This window comes from Grammomys surdaster, unplaced genomic scaffold, assembly GCF_004785775.1.
Source record: "Grammomys surdaster isolate TR1022 unplaced genomic scaffold, NIH_TR_1.0 126198, whole genome shotgun sequence".
NCBI lineage: Eukaryota > Metazoa > Chordata > Mammalia > Rodentia > Muridae > Grammomys > Grammomys surdaster.
In genome coordinates, this window is record NW_021621003.1 from 2189409 (window position 1) to 2211224 (window position 21816).

Sequence of the window (21816 nt, forward strand, 5' to 3'; positions counted from 1 at the left end):
CACACTACTGTCCTGTGCCTGCATTGGCACACAGGGTGCCACATGCATGCACATAGTCCAATTGCATTAGACACTTACAAGCTTATCTCATTAACTTCGAGGCTACGAGGACACAGTCTAATGATCAAATAAATAAAATGTCAGTAAGTGGTATTTGCTTAGAGAGACTGTCATGGTTTGAATGTCCTTAAAAATACATGTCAAAATTGAATGGCCATTGTAACAGTTGAGAGATAGGGCTGTCAGAAGTGACTAAGTCACAGAGAAGGTCCCCTTGTGAATGGCTGGATTCAGTCATCTTAGAAATGGGGGATGTTATTCCAGGAACACGTTCCTAGAAAAAGGGGAATAACTTAGACTCCTTTCTTTCCACTCTTTCTATCTCATATATCCTCCAACCCTCTTCCATGAGGTGAGAGAGCAGAAATGCCCTCGCTTTTGGCTGGAATCATGTTTTTAGATTTGTCATACAGGTGGAAAACTTACGGAAATAAGTTTTCATGTTTTATAAATTACCCAGTTTGGGGGTATATTCTATTACAGCAGGACAAAATGGATTGAGACCAAGACTAAGGACCCCAAAGTGTGAGCATATTAGGAGCCAGCTGTGGCGTTACATAACCAGAAGGCATGGTTGAGGTGCTCGCTGGAGCCCTAGACAACGTAGGCAAACTCAACACTGAGTGTACAGAGATCTAGGCCTATCACTGTGGATCTAGGCAGAGCTGTGGAACAGGCTGGGTTTGGGTGTTACTTTCCTTCAGTGATGGTTTTGTAAGCTTTGAAACATGAGAATATTAACAGAACAGTATAAAACAACTGGATATACATCACATATCCAATAAAAGAATGGAATGTTATGGCTTTGGATTTTTCCTCAGGCACGATATATGTGGATATGATGGTTGAAATATAAATTATTTCATTTTCCAGTTTTATTCATTCTCTCATTATTTTCTCCTACAATTAACCTTTTCTGTTATTTAAGTTCATGCTTATTTTAAATTCGTTTGCTTTATCCATTCCTATTTATGAACAATGTATAATATAATATTGGTTTGTGTTTTTAATATTTTTGTGCCAACTATATCATGTAACATGAATCTTTTTGGCAGCTTACTTCTCTCCTCTCTATCTTTTAAATCTTTAAGTTAGTAACCAAGAAAAGCTACTTTATACAGAATGAGGTTTATTTTGTTCCAGTTATAGTCACACAAGATCCAAAGGCCACTGCATACCCTGGCAAGTGGCCCCCTTGGCTACATCCCATCATGGCAAAAGTGCACATGTCTACATTATGGAGATAACCTCTCTCCTTTCTATAAAGCACTGGCATTGAACCCAGGGATGTCATTTCAACAATTTAATCCAATCACATCCAAAAGCCCCACATCTACTTAAAAAATATGTGTATGAATGTTTTACCTGACTATATGTCTATACACCACTTGTATGCCTGGTGTCCCCAGGAGAGCAGAAGGCACCACTGGATTACCACAAGGAAGAGTTTTATATGGCTGTACCACATGGGTGCTGAAAAATGAATCTAGGTCATCTAGAAGAACAATCAACTGCTCTTAACCATGAGACATCTTTCTAGCCCCAGTCCTCACTTCTAAGCACCATGGTCAGAGTTTCTTTCAATACCAATAACCTGAGACTGTGGATTAGAGCCTCCTAGGCACTTGGCAAGGTACGACACAAAGCATATTCAAGCTATAGTACCTGTCCATGGACAGGAATCAATTTATGTCATTTATGTGTTATGGGACACGCACACAGACACACAAATCATACACACAGAGACACAATATATGAAAGTAACAAAGAGACCCACCCCAAGGCTAAAGAATCTCAGGTAACATCTTTGACCATTAAAGTCAGGAGAAGAAAACAAAATGACTCCTGCTGTATTGTATTCCAATCATGACACCAGAATTTACTTGTCATATATAATATACAGATACATTAAATATATGTCAATATACTTGTTATCCTTCTATGGACGGTCATCCATTTGAGTAGCTTTCCATTGTCACATTACACAAAAGCGTATAATCTGATAGTTTAGACATTCATACCTTTAAAACTATTGCCTTAGTCAAGATGGGAAAAATATGTTGCCCTATCCCAAATGTTCTCATGTGATTCTAAATTCCTCTCCCTACTGCTCTAGGGTAACTATAAATTAGTTTTTATTTTTTAAATTTTACAGAAGCTGGGTCATGTGTGTTCTTTTTAGTATGTGTCTGCCATTCACCATAATAATTCAGAAATTGACTCGTGTCCTTACATAGACTAGCAGTTCATTCTTTAAAATAACAAGTAACTTTATTGCGTAGTGTCTCCATTTATTTTCTGTCACTGAGAGAACCTGGGGGAGAGAAGGATTTATTTGGCTTACACGTCCCAGTCACAGACCATCATTGAGGGAAGAAGCCAAAGCAGGAACTGAGGCAGAGCAGGAACCTAGAAGCAGGGATTGAAGCAGACTATGAGAGGTAAGCGTGGGAGGTGACACTAAAGGAAGGAGCTTCCCACAGAGTCTGGGAATGCAGCTAAGGGTCTGGGTGGATGAAAGTAACATTTGTAACAGCCTGATATGTCAGAAGAGAGGCAAGAGTATATTGTCTTGACAATACGTTAACTTTAGATTACCCATACTTTCTACTTAGATATGTTTGATAGCAGTTAAATACTTAAAACTTAAGCTGAGGAGACCAGTTTTGCCACAGGTATTGATCTGAGTGATGGTTAATGTTACTTCCATCTTGAAAGAAGCACCTGGAGATAAGCCTCTTGGCATGTTTGTGGATTGTCTTTATTGTGTTAATCGAGGTGGGAAGACCTGTGAACTGTGAGTACCGTCATGCCTTTTCCTTGGCTCAGGTCCTGCCTGGACTACACACACGGAGAGGAAGTGGGAGCCGTAGCTTGTATCCATCTCGCTCTACTTCTTGACTTGATACAATGTCCTCAGCACCTCAAGTCCCTGCCTGTCACTTACTTCCTTTCTATGATGGAACGAAACCTGGAAAATTTCCCCCTTGAACTGCTTTTGTCAAGGTATTTTATCAAAGCCACAGAAAAAGTAACTAAGACAGCATCATTCCATGGTAATTAAAACCAAGAGAAGGAATGTGATCTCCTAGAGATGGCTTTTGGTCTGCTGGGCAAGCAAAGCTTAGGATAAGGCCTGTGCTCACCAACCTCAGTGCAGGCCAGATGGCAAGGCCTTGAAAGGACCACAAGTGAACCAGACAAATACCCTGGTGGACTGACTAAGCCCCCGCCTTGGGATTGTACTAGGAGGCAATGAGAAATGTATAGAATGCCCAGTTCAATCTCTGCTTCACTCTTCTTCTTCCAGGGTTTCCCTAGTCTACTGTGTGAAAGGGCAGGGATGATGCTGTTTAGGAGAACTGATGCGGGGCAAAGGCCTCTCTTCTGTGGTTCTTTCTACTTTCAAGAAAGGTCGTCCATTTCTCAGTAGAGAAGCAATTACAGAGCCAAACTCAGATGGTTCCAGCATGCTTTCTTCCTTTTATAGACCCAAGATGAGCTCTACCCCTCTACATCTACATCTGTAGTTTCCACATTTTGTATCCATCAATTAAAGTTAAATTAAAAAATGTTTTCGCTTACATTAGCACTTCTTGACACATTGACTTAATCCAACTTGTTATAAAAATTGATACAATGGTCCAACTACCAAATACTCATATTTAATTAATCTAAGTGTTCCAAGGCTAATGAGCTTGATGTTTTTAAGTGTCAATTTGCCAAAACCTGGGCCAAGAAGAGAGACTTAACTGAGGAATTGCCCAGATCAGGTTTGCCTGTATACATGCCTGTGAGGAATTGTTTTGTTGGTTGATTTTTTTTGGGGGGAAGACCCACTGTGGGTGGAACCATTCCCTGTGATGGTGGTGCAGGACTGTTGGTGTGTGTAAGTGTAAAGAAGCTTGCTGAGCGTAAACAACACAGTGAACAGGAGGCATGGATACACGTGTTTGTCTCTGATCTTGACTGTGTGATGTGACTAGTTGCTTCAGTTCCTGCCTTGACTTCTCCTCAGTGATGGACTGTCAGTCACCTGGAATTGCAAGCATAATAAACTCTCTCCCCCCATAAGTCGTTTTTTTGGTTGGAGTGTTTTAGCACAGCAACAGGAATGAAAGTTGAACATTTGGGTAATGCAAAAAGCAAAAAGACTAATTTTGCTCTGAGTTTAGGAGGCTCAAGGACAAGGCACAGTCATCACTTCTGGTGAGGGGAACTCATGGGAGGATGGTGTCTCACTAGCAAGAATGTCTGCAAAGTTGATCCCACGGCAAGACAGGGAGCCAGAGAGGAGGCAATGACTATCTTATTTTCAGATCAGTCCTTTCTGGGGGAACTAACTTGCATCCAGTGAAAGCTTCCAGTTGTATTTCTGCCTAATTACCTAATTAGTTTGTGTTAAGATCCATGTTTTAGAGGTTCTTCTGGGTTTTAGCCTCATTTACTCTGGGGACAAAGCTTCTAACATTTAACCTGAGGGACCTTCTTACATCATATTTCAATCACAACAAACCTCACTTAAGAATCACTTTGTGTTTGAGAACATTTCAGGTGATTCTAGTGCATACCCAGGCTTAACTACTGACTTTTGTTAATACATATATAATGCTGATTATATTTTATGGAAGCTATAAACCCTTGCTTGTCTGTGGCATCTTCAATGTGTGTATTATGAAGTTAGGTGGTTTATACCCTATAGAAGTAAAGCATGGTTGCTGGGATTTCTAGAATTCAACAACTATATTTTTCTCTAAGTAACTTCTTTTGGTTTCACCATGTAGCCCAGGCTAGCCTTGAACTCATAACCTGAAGGTCTGAACTTCAGCCTCCCAAGTGCTCATGATTATAGTCATGTGCTACCATGCTCAGAATATGAATATATTGACCTGAGTGTTTTGTATAATAATGGCTTCTAACTCTATTAATTTTTCTGTAAAGCATGTTCATAAGTACTGAACACATTATAGAATTATTCATTTGTGAGTTCAATTTGCGTTTGATCTGGGCTTAGGGTGAGAAAATAGCCTATGAGTGAAATGAACTAAGGGTTTAATTTTTTCCACACCAACAGCATCTAGTCAGGCCAAAGTCCTTCAAGTCAGTTTCTGATTAAATGCCCCAATTACTAGTTAATTGCTAGAGAATAGATGCAGCTGACTCATTTGTCTTACAAATACCAAGTAGGAGGCCTCAAGTGAACAAGAATAATTCTAGCTCTGCAATTAGTTAAAGGCCAGCCTAAACCTGGCTGAGGCCGCTGTTAAGTAGGCCCTTGGTCTTCACTGGCTTAGCACACAGCTCCAGAAACTGAACCCTAACAGGATGCTTTGAAAGACTGCCATCACAGCAGAAAGCTAAAAATCCAATGGCCCACACAGCCTACATTTTCCAAGAAAAAAAATACTTCACACGATTCCCTAATTAACATCATTAATAATAATTAACCTCATGGGGGAAAATGACTCATGCAACTGGTAAAAATCCACTTGGTTTCATTCAGGTCTGCTGCCTTCTTTCCAAGGTTGCATGCAGACTGTCTGCCCTATTACAGTTTCCTGTTCCTCCGACAAGAACACACAACACATGGTGTGCTCTGTCTGGGACTCTTTGGAAGACTTGGTGTGAAAACCAGATGCTGCCTAAAAGCCTGATCTCTCCTCAAATCAGCCCACTGTAGTCCCGAAGGAGACGCACGAAGCATTGCGATTGTGTTGACTTATACACTGAACTGGTCTGCCAGTGATAGATAATGCAGGGCTTAGTCACTTCATTGTCTGGCTCGGGGAAAAAAATCAATCTGAGGGCTCAAAATTATTATTCATCTAAGTGCAGGGATCAGTTAATATGCATAGTTTACTCAAGGGCTTTCATCAGACTCTAGACAAACACACAGATATTATGACACCTCCAGGGGGCTCAGATGTTCAAAGGATGTGCAGAATCCTTCCATCTTCTCTTTGTCAGTATGAATTTGATGACAAGGAAGGAAATCCTATGAGTTTCACTGTCCATTTAAGTATACCAGATTACTCTAACCCCTACTTCCCCATGGAAATTCAAGATGAAGTCAATAGGCAAGGAATGGATAAGCTATTCTTTTGGTGGGGAAAAATATCACAAGGGTTAGGAATCTGTTTCTTACAGTTAGTACAGCCCTGATTAAGGGCTGTCTGTGGATATTCAAGGCAAAATTGCTCCATGAGACTCTTTTCTCCTCAACTGGACACTTATTTTTTGGGTTTTTCTCTGTGTAGCCCTGGGTGTCCTGGAACTCTCTTTGTAGACCAGGCTGGCCTTGAACTCACAGAAATACGCTTGCCTCTTCCTCCCAAATTCTGAGATTAAAGATGTGCACTACCACCACCTTGGCCCAGTCTGGCCATTTCTATTACAATAGATCCAATCTCCATATGAGAACCTTGGTAATTAGGATTAAGGGACTTGTTGAACAATGGAATTAGAATCCACTACCAGGCTCTATGTCACCTGCTTCCTTAACCAGAATGGTAAAGACAGACTATGTGAGTTGTTGACTTCATGTGTGATGTGACAAATGCTGAGGGTTGGTACCTAGAACCTGTCTTCAGGATTTAGATACTCGTTGCCTTGGCTTCTGGATCGATGGTTACTGAAGGCTCCAAGCTGGCTACTGGACCTTTGGGCAATGAGAGGATCTACTTTCTCATTGCTCTGCCCCTCCTCCCTTAGGCTGGTCAGTGGGAGCAGTGGAGGTTGCACAATAGCTCATCCTCTGCTTGGATGTTAGAGCATCTGTTGCCATGGCATCACTGAACTTCTTCCTTCTGTTCAGTTTCTTGACCAGCCTATTCGCCAGCTTTCAGTGTGCCCCCAGTAAACCTCTAGCAAATACATTTCCACCTCTAAAGTTTATTTTTACAGGAACAACCCAGGTAAGCCACATACCAGTCATCCTGTGACGAAGAAAATAGGTCATAACTCAGCTCCTGGAAGAATCTGGATTGTTTGCATTTGGTATATCCAGACAAATAACCACACCATAGAAAAACTTCATTGCCTTGGGCGATTGGGGTTTGTCTGTAATCCGTTAGATGTCATGAAGGGAGCTGATTTAAAACACTATGGTGTTATCTTTTTATGTACACACATACACACACACACACACACACCTCTGTGTTTGGCTTGTAAAACATTGTGGATATTTCTAGTACACATTATTTAAAGCAGATTAAATTCTACAGGCCTTGGGAAGAGCACCTTGGAAGCACACTACAGAAATCTGTGTGGTAACTACAGACATTCTATTTACTGAAGTAGAGACCTTCCAAGGGTCGATTACCAGTTTAGTTTTACTGATGATTTCTTTTTCTAAATTTATATCTTAGTTAGTATAAATCTTTTCATCTCACTGACTCCAAACCGTTGTCGCTTTGCCATGATCTAGTGATGAACACTCAGATATCAGTCAGGTCGGAACTCCAACTGTTCGATGCACAAAATTCATAGGATTCCTGTGTAAGATCAGCATTCAACTCAGCATTTTCCATCTAGGAAGGAGCACAGCCAGATGGTGAGGGTCAAGAAATCTCGCTTCAGAGTTCGTACCCTTAGCTACCACACTTTGACGTCTTTACAACTAAAGATGAGCAAGATGAAGAGAAGGCTAAAATATTTTGGGAGTTGATAGAAAAGAGAGCAAATGCACATGCAGTGAAGTCATGGCAGGGATGGAATTATTCTGTATTCTAAAAACTAACTGTGCGATGTTCTGAGTCTCTTTCTCCATTAAACAAATGCTGGGCTGTAGCTCAGAATAGATACCTTGCCCACCAGCATATTCTTGCCTCTTGGGTTCAGTTTCTAGCACCACACACAACACATAGACGTGTAAAAAGTTGACTAGCAGTTTCAGCAAAGAGATAAAAAGGATAGGAGGGACAGAAAAACAACAAAAAATGTTAGCTTTTAATCCATCTTTTAATTAGAACATAATTATATGCTTGACCCTATAAGGGAAATAAGTTTGCGGTATGACCAATGTCTTCAGAAAAGTAACAATCTCCTGGGAGGGATTAGACATTAATATTGAAAAGATAAAAGACAGTAGGTATTAAATTCTGTATGAGAATAATCAGATGAACAAATAAGAGGAGAGTGAAGAGATTAGCAATCCTGTCTCATTCTTAAGACATGAAAGAGACTCGTGCCATCACCCAGAGGAGTGATAACTGGACAGTGCTTGGCAAGGTAGACTCAGAAATGCTATGGAGAACCAGAGTACAGAAGAACATTATGTCCAGAGTGAGATTGTGCTTTTTTAGTTCTAGGTGTTCTTTTTTCCTTTTCTATTTCTTTTTCTTTTCTTCCTTTCTTTTCCAACTTATGCCTTACAATTAGTGGATACTGGTAAACTTGAAAGCATGGCAGAGCACTGTTCTTAAGGAAGGTTGTGTCCCACACCCTAGATCCCCTGACCTTCTTAGAGGTCATCCCTTTCCCTGCCTGTCCCCAGCTGGAAAGTAAAGTGTGGCCTTCATCTAAAGGCCTCCCTCATAGGGGCAGGCAGAGAGGATGTAGGCAGTGCTCCCTTATGGGAGTAGCAGTAGGCAATGAGTCAATCTGCTGGGTGGATAGTGTGATAGGGAATCCCCGGGACAACAGGATTGGTGTACTTCTTTCTCATCAGTGGGAGTTCTGGCTCTTTAAACTGATACAGGGGCTGGGGAGATGATTCGGCAGCTATATGATGAACTGGGAGATACTCACATGGTGGAAGGAGAGAACTAACTCCTGCGAGTTGCCCTCTGACCTCTATTCATGGCTTGCATGCCCACCTGTACTCACAATAAATAAATACATGTTTAAAAAGTTTAAGCATGGTATGAAAAGTAAGGCAATGTCAAGTTAGTACTGAGATTAAAAACATCTGTTGAAATATGAATAGCGTAGTAGACTATTGTGCTAAAGGCTGTATGAATACTAATTCTTTTGGGATGCCATTGAGATAACATCTGCCTAGATATGTCAGGAAGTTTCACAGAAAAAAAATGAAATTAACAAAACAAAGACTGAGTGAAGCTGAGAAAGGTAAAGAGGGAGGGAGGGGGAGAGAGAGAGAGAGAGAGAGAGAGAGAGAGAGAGAGAGAGAGAGAGAGAGAGAGACTCCAGTGGCATGAGCAGAGACAAAGTGGGGCCTCTATTCTTAGGAGCCCAGATCTCAAAAAGGTCTCAAAAGAACTAAAAGTACATGCTAGTAGTGGCATCTTTGAAATGTCCCTGAAGTGTCAAGCAAGAACTGTCCATCTTTGTGTCTAATGAGTCTGATACTCATTCTCACCAAACTGATCTGAGCTCCTGGTTTAATTTATCAGCGTTCACCAGCTCTTTATGCCACACCCCACAGTATGTTCTCTTTAGATTTCAGTGTATTAGTCAGAACTTATAAAATGAGTGAGAATATATATACATACATATGTACATACACAAACAAATACATATACATCCAAGGGTGATTTATTAGAATGGCTTACAGACTGTGGTCCAGCTAGTCCAACAAAAGCTGTTTACCTATGGGAGTTTCAAGAATGCGGTAGTTGTTCAGTCCACGAGGCTGGATGTCTCAGCTAGTTTTCAGTATATGCCAGAATCAGGAAGAAGTAGGCTCTAATGCCAGTGAAGGAATGGGCTTACTAGTGAGAGCGAGGAGGCAGAGAGATCAAGCTTCTGTCTTCCATGTTCTTTATATAATCTACCAGGAGAAGGTGTGGTCCAGATTAAAGATGATCTTTTCCACCTCAGAGAGCTGGGTTAAAATTAATTTTCTCACTTCAAATGATTTAATCAAGAAAAAGTCCCTTACAGGTGGCACTGGGTAGTCATCTGTGATTTAGTTAATTCCAGATGTAGAAAGGTTGAAAACCAAGAATAGCCATCACTCTCAGAGATGGTTCTTGAGAAGCAACCATCTTTACCCACAGCCCCCTTCGTACTTTCCAGTGTTCCTTGGGCTTCCCTGGACTGCACATCCCCTGTTAGTCTACCATGGTGAGCGCTGATGATGCTCAGACTTGCTGAAACTGGCCTGTGGACCCTTCAATTGTAGCATGGGCTGCAGTCTTCTGTGGGGGTCTTTTTTGCTAGTCTAACATAAAGAACTTTTTCTTCCCCCATTAGTGAAAAAATGCAGAAACTGCTATTTTCAAATCATCTGTTGTTTTTTTTAAAAAAAAAGGTGTTAAGCCCATTTCTGTTGGGTACATAAGCTATAAAATTCAAATTTTTCTATGTAAAGTATTGCTTTATTTGGTAGAGGATAGAGAACAGAGAACCTGTATTCTACATAAATGCTATTTTAAAATACCATTAAGTCTACTATTTAGCTATAAAAATTGGTGACCATTTAGAAAAGCCCTGGGATTTATCTGTGTGTATTCAATTGGGAGAAAATACATGCAGATACACCATTTCCTCTATTTCTTTGTCTCAAAACGTTGATTCCATCCATCCTCTCCTGTGCCCTTACCCCTTCTTTCTGATTGCCTGCCTGGCTCTGTTCCATGTCATCAGAACATGGAAAACAAGTTCCCTTGCTCCCCTATAGCATCTTTAAAACTGCAATAGCAGTGAAATTGCTGCCTGGCCTTATATTTTTCTTATATTTATAGGTCTTGTTCTTTGTTTCTAATGACAATTGACATTGTTTTTCTATACAATCCAGGTGCCATATCAAAACACTACTAGTCCTGACCTTGCTTTGTGGAAGACATTTTCACCTTGATAATTGCACTCAGCACATGTTTAGCTAGGTATATTCAGAACTGACATATGACTTTTAACAAGAAGCCGGTGAGGGAATAAAGTTGGTGTCCTGAAGTGCCCAATCTTGCTCTCGGTAGCTATTCATTTAGCATACTTCAGAAAGAAGCAGCATTCACCATGAAGGTCCCCATGGATGACCCATAGGGTGCCCCTCTGACGACACCCATTGGAAATGATCCAGAAGTTGTCAATGATCTTTTCCTCCCAGGAATATTATTACCCATCATTAAAGAATTGCTAATCAGGCAACTTTCTTCCTTTTGGCAACACATCACAAGTCCGCACCACAACACATCCACAAATGGCATTAGCAGAGAGATACATCTTGATATAGCTGAATGTTGTGGTTACTATTTTTGTTTGGGTATGTAGCTCAGGCTAGCTTCGAACTCTTGATCTCCTCACCTGCGATTATAAGCATGTCCAACTAGAACCAGCTGCAATGACTACTTTTAATCTTTTCCTAAAAATTCCAGTTTTAAGGAAGACAATCACACATGAATAACCAAGTAAGATCTGCACCATAGGCCACATTCTTAGTCACAGAAGAGCCTGGGGCCTTTACAGTCTGACAGTTAAATCAAACTCTAGGGTGGATGTTCAGCCCCCTAGCATTCCAGCTGAAGGAATATTCTTATGAGGGATCAAGAAGACAGATACCAAACTACTAATTCTGTTTCCCTAGATGTTGGATGGAGAGCCTGTTTTCAGAGAGTCAGAAGTAGGACTTCTTACATTTTCCCTGAATTTCAGAACCCAAATAGCTTTCTACAGAGTGGATGGCTTCCCCCAGTGAAGCTAGCAGTGTGAATATTCTGCTATGTGGAGCAGAAATAGAGAAAAGAGAAGGCTAAATGTGAGATCAGTTGGCCTAGTGACAGCAAGGCTGGGCTACCAGAATCAATGACCAAATTCTAGTGTCCCATGCTGGCCTCATCTCCTCCCTTGAGAAGAAAAAGGGGCAAAGCTTCCTCTGAGTCTTTCTTCTCTTTTAGGTGAGTGGAACTTCTCCTCAGAGAAACCCCCTCAAGAGCACTGGCAATTATTTCTTTCTGCATTGTTTTTCTAAGGCTGTTCTCACAAAGGGCTCTAAATTCATAGCTTTCCCAACAGGAGTTTACTGTCTCACAAGGCTAGAGGCCAGAAGTCTGAATGTAAGGCAATGATGTGTGTATTAGTTCCTTTTCTGTTGCTGTGATGAAACACTATGATCAAGGCAACTTAGAGGTAAAAAAGGAGTTTGTCTGAGTGTATGTTTCCTGAGAGTTAGAATCCACAATGTCAGCACAGCATGGCAGCAGGTGGCAGCAGCTGGAGAAGTAGCCGAGAGCTTACATCCCAGGTCACAAAAATGAAGCAGAAAGCATGAGCCCTGGGAATGGCATGAAGCTTAGAGACCTCAGAGCCCATCCCTGGTGACATATTTCCTCCAAGAAGACCACACCTCCTAAACCTCATCCAAGCAGCACTGCCAACCAGGGACCAAGTGTTCAAATATATGAGTCTATGGGGATATTCTCATCTATCTGCCCACGCATGACTGGTTTGTTCAGTGTGTATAAGGGTCTGCCTTTCTCCTGGCTTGCAGGTGCTCATCTTCAGCTCCTCACATTGTCGCTCCTACATACACAACTGTCCACATCTCTGTCCCAGTTTCTTCTTTTGTAAGGACACCATTCATTAAGTGGAGTAGAGCCTGCTTTAAAGACGTCATTTTAACTTAAGCATTTCTATAAAGACTTCATCTCCAAATAATGTCACCCTAAGTGCGTTTTTTTCTTGAATTAAGTTGTTTAAAGAAAAGCCAGTTTAATAAATATAACAATTTATCAGCTTACACAGCACCAGCCAGACAGAAAAATGTCTCACTCTAATGTACGTGTGCTCTTTGGAAAGCACCACTTGTGGTAGACAGCCAGGTTCCTCCAATGGCTGCTAATTGTGAACAAGGCATTGCGGAACAGCCTCTTGACTGCTTTAGGGTCCTGTACCTCAAAGAGGGCCCTCTCTCAGGGACATGATAAACAGGCTGGTGTGCACATGTTTCCTGTCACAATTGTTCAGCGATCCAGAGCTCCCGTCTCCAAATATTTACAAAGTACTATTTATCAAAATGGGAGGGAATGCTTCTGCTCAGCACTGTCAGGCATATGGTAGCAGCATGAAGTGGAAGATAAATTGTGTGGGGCATTTCCAATTGGATTTAGTGCCAGCAGTAATTATTTTTAATCAGATGGAAAGTTTCCTTGGTGATACCCGGCCATGTAACATTGGAAAATAATGATATCAGTTCTCCTCATGGTCTGATGCTATTTCTAAATGATCTCCTGGAACTGTTTGAACTTTAACGTGCTGTCTTTCTTTTACCCTTCTCCTTCTTTCTGTCTCTGAGACTGTCCTATCACATCCCTAAATTCTGGCTGCTGATCACAGGATACAACTGTAATTGTAAAAACATAGAAAGCATTTGTGGCACAGAATTTCAACACATTTCTTGATTCTTTGTATCTACCGCCTTAAAGGGTGCAGCACCAAATGCCACTAATAAGCTGAGAGAAGCCCCAATCTGTGACATTTATTCATCACTCGGTGCATTCGTGTGAGGCTAGAAGGAGGTGACGAGTGTTATTGGGGAAGTTGTGCCCCAAGTGGATTCCTCGTGGCAACATCACACCCATACACATCTCTTGAAAACACAGCATTTCCTAGGCAGCTGTGACCTGACATTTTAAAAATAACTGGCTATTTGCTGAATTCACTTGTAAGTATAAAAAAAATGAGTGGCAATTGAGAAAACAACAATCTCAAAGCTGGCGACCCCAAATGCAGGGTCCCAACACCATCTAACGCCAAGAGTAGTTCCATTGGTCATTTGATGTTCAATCACACAGTTCCTTATAGCACATCCTCATGGCCATACCTTCCAACAAATAACACATTTCACCATCTGCCTTTGCTGATGAAGAAAGGCCCCATATGGAAGTTCACTTATAGGTCTCAAGGATATCCAAAGACAACAGTGTGTGGCTCAAAAGCAAATGAACCTAATGACTTGGTCATTGTTCTTTTCTCAAGTTCTCAAGGCCTCTAGTTCTTAGCTCACAGAGATCAAGGAGGGTCTAACCTAACTATCAACTGGTAATCTGGACAATAAGTCAACGTGTGATTTTATATTTTTGATAATTCAAAGGAATGTCGGTGTTGGGAACTCTAGCACAGAAAGATCCTATCTATTCCATTTAGCATTGTGCTTCAACACTTAGTGAAAACAAGGTACCAGGGACATTATTGACATACTAACATGTTCTAGCCCATTCAGCATTTACAAGCAACTGTTTTTGGTAAGTCTTATTATCATTTCTATTTTTTGAGGGAGAAAAGATGCATAGAGATGTTAATTACTTGTCCAAGGTCACAGAAGTAATGCTTTGGTTTGGATGTCATCTGTTCCAGAGGGCTCATGTGTCAGAGGTTTGGTCTCCAAAGTTTCAAGTGGCTTGGTCTTTAAAATGGAGAGCTGACAAGACCTTTAGGAATCTGGGCCTGGCTGGAGATTTTTAGTCATGGGCAGCATTCTCTTGAAAAGACTTGTATTATTTCTCAAGGGACCTTGGTTAGTTCTCCACAAAGATCAAGACTGGATCACATTCTCTAAATGATGTACTGTCTAGTTTGGCAGGGTGGGTTGTTTTTGCTTTGTTTTGTTTTGTTTGTTTTGTCAATTTGACACAAGATTGAGTCTCTGATAAAAAGAAACCTTAATTGAGACAATGCCTCCATTAACTTGGAGTGTAGGCAAGTCCGGCAAGCGAGGCAATGTCTTGATTAATGATAGAAGTAAGAGAGCCAAGCCCATTGTGGATGAGGCCATCCCTGAGTGGGTGGCCCTGGGCTGCACAGAAAATCAAGCTGAGCACGCCACAGAGAACAAGCCAGTAAGCAGTATTCCTTCATGACCTCTTCTGCAAGTCATGCTGCCAGGTTCTTGCCTTGAGCTCCTGAACTGACTAAGTGTGACCGGGACACGTAAGCCAAATAAACCTTTCCATCATGAGTTCATTTTGATCAGAATGCTTTATCACAGCAATGAAAAGAAAACTATGATAGAAATTGGTGCTAGTGAGTGGGCTTTGCTGTGAAAAAACTGACGGTTATGTTTGGGGAAAGACTGTGAAAGCAGTCAGAACGTTGGGCTGGAAGTGCTTAGAGATGGTTGAGCTGCTATTGTGGGCGCTTGAAAGATAGGAATGCTGAGACAGGTCCAGACGATGGATTTGGCTTAGGAAGTTTCAGAGGAAAACAACAACTATTAGGGCCATTCATGTAATATATTTGAGTTAACAATATTTGGTTTCTGGTCATCTGGGAGTGAAGAATCAGCTGCGATTAAAAAGAGACCAGCACCACTGAAGTAGAATCTTTACTGTGACAATTGATGCTGGTTAGCTAGAGCCAAGAAATTGGTGGTGATTAAGAAAAGACCAGCACCATTGAGGTGAAATCTTCTGGTCTGCACTTCCTTGAGGTTAGAACTCTGAAGCTGTGGTCCAGAAGATACTTTGTACTGGAAGCTGAACTTAGTAATATGTAAGAGTGTTGCTGGTTTTGGTGGCATAGAAGCTACACTATCAAAGGGGTCACAGAAACCAACTGAGGCTTGGCCCTCTAAGAGGCCATTAGTGAAAGTGCAGTCAAAATTCAGTGGAAATCTCAGGATTTGATGTGCCATGGAGAAAGGTTGAGTCTTGGTATCATGTAGAAGGGATAGGGTACCTAAAAAGAAGCCTGGAGGCCATTGGTAAAGATGCATGCTCAGTTGAGGCAGAGGCACCAGGACCGTGGGATGTCTGGCAAGGACAGTGGCAGGTGTGGAGTGAGCCAGCTTGAGCCTATGAGACAGGCTGTGTGTTTGGTGGATGGCAAAGTTAAAGAGGAACTGTCCATTGAAGAAGTGGAACTGCCCAAGACATTTGGAACCAGAAGATTGTGAGTCTCAGAATTGCACACTAAGCTTTTTACACTGTTGAATTTTGATTTTGCTTTTCACTGATTGTAATGGTACCTTAGTACTTCCTTCCCTTTTGAATTAAGAAAGTATGTAACTTACTTTGTATTCCTCAAGGGCCCAGCTAATAGCTTTTGGATATTAAAGTGACACTGAGCTTTTAAATTGTTGAACATATTAAAGACTTTGGGACTTTTAAAATTGTACTATGTTTTATATTGTGCTATTAACATGAGCTCTTGGGGACAAACAAGAAAAGAAATGTTATGGTTTAATAATGATGTGTTTGTGTATCGAGATGACAGAGATCAATTGTGCTCGTTGGTATTTTACCAAATTGACATTTGCTAGAGTCATCTATGAAGAAGGAACCTTAATTGAGAAAATGACTCCATTAGATGGGCCCATAAGCAAATCTGTGTAGTATTTTATTAATTAATGATTGATGAAGAAGGGCCCAGTCCACTTTGGGAAGTGTCAAGCTTGGATAGATGGTCCCAGAATGTTTAAAAAGCAAGCTGAAAAAACTATAGAAAAGAAGTCAGTAAGAAATGTACCTTTATGATTCTGCTTCAGTTCCTGTCTTAATTTTCCTAATGAAGGATTATGACATGGTGTTTTCCAGAGAAACAAAAAATACAAGTGGTTTAAATTTGTTTAAATCAGCAGGGATAGAAACCAGAACCTCTCAAATTCTAGGCAAGTTCTCTATTCTAAACCCCTAAACTTCTTAGTTTGGGTGTGTTGTCCTTAAATTTTTAGAAACTGCATTCAATATGTGTCAGGGCCTCTTCTTAATCTCCACAAACTGGAAACTTTAAAATGATGCTTACTGAGATGGAAAGATAAGTTGTTTTTTTATCTGGGATTCTCATGGCCCCCTTCAAGCTTCAAACACATGTTCTTTTTTGTTTTTTAGTTAGTTAGTTAGTTTGTTTGTTTGTTTGTTTGTTTTATGGGATGTTTTATTTATTTACATTTCAGATGTTATCCTTTTCCCCCATTTTCCCTCCATAAACTCCATATCCCATCCCTTTTTACTTTTATACAATTTTAATTACATGCAAGTATTAAGGTCAATTCTAGGTTGAGGAACTAGCAATACAATAGATGCAAATAGTCAGGGAACAAGCAAGACAATAAACACAAATAGTCAAAGAACAAGCAAAGCAATAAACAAAGTTCTGTGATCACTCCCATGATCACTGTTTCTAAGGGCTTATCAGGAAGGCCAAAACATCTGAGCCTACTTCCCTGTCCTAGCCCAAAGTCATTTTCATGCCTGGAGCCTACTTCTTTGTTCTAGCCTAATGTCAGATTTCTGCCTGAAGTCTATTTCCTTGTCCTTGGCCAATGTCAGATTCCTGCCAAGCAGCCCAGAAAGCTCTCCACATCTTCCCCATTTTTATTTCATAAACAAGACTGAGCCTGTCTTAGGTTGTTCTGACATGAATGCCTTCCCTATCCATCGTGGAATATGCATTATCAAAAGCAGTGCACTTCTGTCTTAAGTTGGTAAGACACTGTGCAGAATCTTACCCATCCTTGGCTTGCCAGCCTGTTAAATTAATAACTCTGTCCGGGGGTCCATTTTCAGTTTCAAGTCATGTACTTTGGCTGCCAACATGTTGATGTTGTTAAAAACAAGCTTTAACACGATGGGCAGGAATAAAAGTATTCTCAGGACAACAAAGGCTAGCATGATCAATCTATATATGCCATTCTTGAAGTTTGTGACCAAAATAAAAATACTGACCTCAAGCCATGGATAATTTTATCAGCATTATCTGCAGCATCAAAGCTCAGCAGAGCAGCATTCTTTAAATTCATAAGTTCACTATGCAAAGTTAAAACATCCAGGGTGGTGTTAGAATTATGCCAAGTACTCTGCAAATGTCTTTAAACTTTTTCCTAATTATAATGACTATCATTGTAAATTTTAGAAGAAGCACAGCTCCATTGGTATTTGATGTGACACTGGAAATGGCTCCTTACTCTTAAACTCTGAACCTCCTTCCAATAATTTGAATAGGATAAAGGGCATCAATCCAATGTTCCAAATGCCTATCTAAATCCTCTTGTATATTCAACACTTTAGTAACATTTTTTTGCTAAATGATTAACAAAAGTAGCTGTCTTAACTTCTTGTGTCACAGCAATTGCAGAAGCAGTGGTGCTAGCAATTAATGTAATTAAAGCTGTTATACCAGCAATAATCAAGCCCACTACCCTCTTGCTTTGCTTAAAGTCTAACTCACTTCTTGCAAGTTTTTTTCAGAAAACCAAGGTTCTGTAATACGCAGGGCAATAAGACAAAATCTGGTTGATAGACCCCAGTGACAGACATGCCAGGTTTCAACATACTAACACAATTAGAAAGTGTACAATCAATGCAACTTACAGTAAATACTGTAGAAGAAACAAAAGTAATTTTAACTTGACAATTAAAAGAGCCCTAGCACATGTACTAACACTTGTTTGAAAACCAGATCCTGTCCCAACTTTATGTCTTGCTAACATATCATCATAGAGAACTGCAGCTAACTTCCAGATATGCCTCTGGAAATATCCAGATCCAGCCTTCCAAATGAAGATTATTATTTCCAATATTGGATTGATTTCTAGACCTGTATATGATTGAGTCTGAATAACTGGTCACATTTAAGAAAAATACAAGAGTCATTATAGCTTCTCTTTTTGATTCTCTATCTCACACGGTTTAAAAATTTGAGGCAAGGCAGCTTGACCCATCTGGGATATAGGAAAGCAAAGGTGAATCAGGAACATATGTCCAATACAGCTTCCCAGTCACCATTGCCAGGGCACTCAGCAAGCTAACTGGTCAGCATCATTCTTTGTCCCAGCATCAGCATGTCTCACAAATCACTCTGGCAGCCACCATCCTCCTTCAGCATCCTGCAGAAAAAACACAAACATGCCCTCTTCCCCATATTAGATAACAACTGCTCTGAGTGTCGCAGTTCCTCTGAGATGGTCAAAATGTGGTGTCTTCCTGGGAGCAGACCAGCTATGAGACTGCCACAGCAGGAAAGCCAAATGCATGTTCTTTAGCACCCAAAATTGTGCTTTATTTAGTTCATCTAGGTCTATTGTCTCTGATCCAAGAGATCCTCAGAACTTCAGTCCCCCTTCAGGGAGCAAGCAGGAGAGATCCAGTACATGTACCTGATGAGAGAGATGTAGGTATGCATCTAGGAAGACTTAGCCAGGATTCAGACCTCCTCCATGTCCAGATGTTCCTGTGCCCTGAGGTGTAGATCAAGCTGCTTATTGTGACGTCCTCTTCCAGGATTAAGTTTCTGCTCCCATCGGCCAAACCCACTGAGTTATGTACTTCCCAGTTTCTGAGACCTTCCCTGTATTTTCTGGTTTCTGATCTACATATGTATGTCTCTGTCTTTCCATTTCTTCAGTAGTAAAGTCCTGCAAAGCAACAGCAGTGAATACATTTTTAATGACACCACCTCCTCTAAAACTCCTATCAGGTATGTATTAGAGATTTTCAGTTTGTCCTGTATATTCCGTTTATTAACAATTTTTAAACACTTTCTACATCTATGCTGTTCTCCAGGTAATTTACCAATTCATTCATTGTCCCTTGTTTCATTTCAGTCTTGATTAAATTGTGTTTAAATTGCATTTGACTTCAACAACTGTTTTTAATTTTTGAAAATTTCTAATTAGTTTTTGCTACTTTCTAATTTATCTTTCATCAGAAGGCACAGCTTGAAGTTTTTATCACAATTTTATTAAAAGTTCACCCCTCTAGAATAAATTCATGTTAAAGACTTGGCAGTTGGCTACTATAGCAGGAGATTCTCTGTGCTTTAGTATTAGGGTTTTCAATCCATCTTGAATTTTTTGTCTTTATCCTTCCACCACCTGCCTTCTTTTACTTGTGGCTTTATGTATGCAGTAATATTGTTCCCAGGTTTGGACACAAGGGCAGTATAGTTTTCTTGTGATATTGGTAATATGTGGATTTGCTGGGCCAACCACTGGGTCTGTGACTTACTACCTATCATTTGCTGTTTGCCACTGGGAAGATTCTGGTATTCTCAGACTCCTTTACAATCAGGAAGGTTCATTAATTCAATCTGTAAGACTTTGGTGCCTCACTATACCACACAAGCTAAATCCCTGCCTGCCACCGTCTGAGCATACGAGAACACTGTGGCCCTCTGCCAAGTCATTATTCTTTTCCAGATCTAGTCTTAAGTTGGTTTATCGTATTTCTAACCCTCGATATGTTATTACTTGATTTCTTTCTTGTCATATGAAATTGCAAGTTCATTGGCAAAATGGTCAACTACTGGATATTTTATGTGGTTCATATTTTTAAAATCTATTTTTGCTATATGCTTTGGACATGAGTACTTCAAAGAATAAAGCATGATGACATCCGGACTGAAGGTCTCTATAAACTCTAATGCTCTTTTAAAATATGTTTTATTAATTTTTGAGGATTTCATACAATTTATTTTGATCACATTCACCCTTAACTCCTCAAAGATTCACTCCCACCTCCCCAGTCTCCCCCCAAACTTGTTGTTAAAAGAAAAAATAACCTATCTACTCCAATATCTGATGCTTATATGCTCCTGGATATAGAGTCACCACTGGAGTATATTCAACCTACAAGGGAGCACACCCTTAAGGAAAACTGATGATCTCTGCTGTCCCCTCCCCTAGCCAGCAACTGTCCATTGTTCCTCTTTTGGGGGGAGGGGCTTGTGTATCCCTTCCTGTTCTGTGCTATGTTGGAGTGGTGTTTTTGTACACTGAATGGCGATGTGTCTCTGTCCTTCCTTGCCTGCCTAAAGCACCTTCTGATTAGTTAAAATAAAAATCCTATGGCCTATAGCAGGAGAGATGATAATAAGGTGGAACATCCAGCAAGGTGGGGGGGGAACTCTGGGAAAGAGAGAAGTATGGGAGAGATATGTGAAGGAACTTGGACCTATGAACCTGAAGAGAGGTAACCAGCCATGAGGCAGGATAGATTAGTATAAACAGAATAAATGAGTTACAAGCTAGATGGGGAACAGCATAAGCTAAGGACAAATTGTAAATAAATATAAGCCTCCATGATTTAGAAAAGCTGGAATGGTTACAGTGTTAGACAGTTGGCTGGCTTGATCTTGTGCAGGCATCAACAGCTGTGGTGGGTTCATGAGTGCTGTCTTCCTGTCATGGCCAGGAGACCATCTTTCTCTCCTGTCTTCCCAGACCTTTGGCTCTTAACAGTCTTTCCACCTCTGAACCTCAGAGAGAGATTCTAACCTTTCTTAGCTCTAAAAGAAACTCACCTACTCACAAACCACCAAAACTATCACAGAGCAATAGAATTAAAACCCATTAGTAATTCCTGGGTTTGAGAGCATGTTCCAATCAGGAAGCACCTTTCAGATGCAGGAAGGCAACAAGGGGGGAGAATAGAGGTGAGCACCAATAGACAAGAAAGAGCTGAGAAGGAGCGCTGTGTGTGCTAGCCTCCTCCGTAATGAGCAGGTCTTACCGGCATCCAAACGATTAAGCTAAGTGCAATTCTAGTCCAAGAGCTATGATTGTTTTGTTTAGATTTTTCAGAGGACACACTTGCAGAGATGCATACCAAGGGGAAAGTACTACATTCATATTTCACTTTTACCATTAAGTTCTTGACTTATAGATGTTACTAGCAACTGTATGGACAGCCTAGCAGATATAATGACTCAAAGCCATGGGTAATGGAAATATCTAGAGTAGTGGTTCCCAATCTGTGGGTCATGACTCCCTTGGAGTCACATATCAGGTATTTGCACTAGGATTCATAACTACAGCAAAAATTACAGTTATGAAGTAGCAATGGAATAATTTTATGGTAAGGGGGTCACCACAACATGAGGAACTGTATTAAAGGTTCATGAAATTAGGAAGGTTGAGAACCA